Source organism: Lissotriton helveticus, chromosome 8 (genome assembly GCF_964261635.1).
Source record: "Lissotriton helveticus chromosome 8, aLisHel1.1, whole genome shotgun sequence".
Taxonomy (NCBI): Eukaryota; Metazoa; Chordata; class Amphibia; order Caudata; family Salamandridae; genus Lissotriton; species Lissotriton helveticus.
The window spans coordinates 871,170,731-871,172,399 of record NC_136069.1 but is presented as its reverse complement, the minus strand read 5'-3'; positions in this window follow the sequence as shown (position 1 = coordinate 871,172,399).

The window sequence follows — 1,669 nt, the reverse complement described above, 5'->3', positions numbered from 1 at the left end:
CAGGAGCTATAACCGCGGAAAACCGTGATTACATTAGAAAAGCTGACGGGTATCAGGATACTGATACACATTCTTCTTGTTCCTTTCAGGGTTCATCAAAAAACTCCAGGAGGGAAGGACAGTCAGACCACAGATCGGAAGAGCGAGCCAAGCCACCTGACACACATCGCACTTCAGACTCTAATATCAAAAAAGAATATAAACCAAAATCAAAACCTCAATTTAAAAAGAAGAAAGTAGCTGGCCCTAAAATTAGAAATGCCCATGCTGCTGAGGACTCAGCTTCTCAACAGGGAACAGGCTCTGACAATGCTATGCAGTGCAGCAAAAGTAACAATAGGCCGCCAGAACCTGATGGAATTTCTGGTGATAGCGGTTTTGAGTGAACACATCACAGTGGATCACCAGGTACTACGGTAAGTGTCCCATACCAGTTATATGAAATAATGCTCCATATGGAGGGGGACATACCTAAGAAAGTTAAGGGTCTCTTCTTTGGAAGAACCTGTCTTTTGGATATGACATCCTTTTAGCAGAGTAAGATTGTCCGCCTGGGTTTGTTATGGAGGCCTAGGTGGTCAAGTTATCCCTAGCCTGCTGCCATATATTTTTTTTTACACAACTTTAGGACAGGGGACTATGGGCTAGATGTACAAACCTGGTCACAAACTGGTTACCGACTGCAAAAATTGTGTTTTTGAATGTTCTAAAAGCATTTGTTGCACTATTTTTTAGAATCCACAAGTTACAGAATAGGAATTTCAGTGACCAGAGTTTGCGAGTCTCTGTTACCGATTCCCAAATATCGAATTGCACATTGTATTTATCAACCATTCGCAAATACAGACTTGTCACAAAATGTGGATTTTGCGTATGCAAAGTGCAACCAACTCTGATTGCAATGCATGCTTTTAGTATATTTGAAAGCACAATTTTTGCAGTCTGTAACCAGTTTGCGACCAGTTTTGTACATCTGGCCCATAGTGCCCTGTCCTGAAGTTGTGTAAAAAAAGATATATGTGGGCAGGCTAGGGATAACTTGACCACCTAGGCCCCATGGGAGGGATCCAGAGGGACCCCCCTCCCCTGCTGGGTCAGAAAAGAAAAAACATATGGCATAAATTGCTGAGATCCTGCAAGGTTTTTGTCCCCGGTGCCAAAATCAGCCTGATGAGGGGGGCCACGTGCCCTATCCCCTTAATTTTAAGGATGGGGTCCCCAGCGCCCATCACGCCCTGGGGAGGGGGGCCACGGTCTCCCTCACCTTTAAGACAAAAAAAGCCCTGGAAGATGGGGTCATCAGGGCTAATAAGGGCTAGGGAGGGGGCCAGGCAGCCCCCTCACCTTTATTTTAATGAGTGTGCCTGGAGGATTGGTTCCCCAGGGCCAGGCTCTTTGGCAAACACCATTCGGCCATGCACAGTGTGGAGTTGGCTGTATGGGGTGTTGAATGCAGCACGTGTCGAGAGGTTGCATTTATGGATTGCAATTGTTAATTTACATTAAAAAAAACTAGGAACTTACTGAAAGAAACAAAGGTTAAATTAACATTACATTTAGGTGAATATCAGTGATGTCATCACTGATGTGATTTGAGATGTCATCAGTGATGTCATAAATGATGTTATAGAACATGCCATGAGTGTCATATGTGAGGTCATAAGCTGTG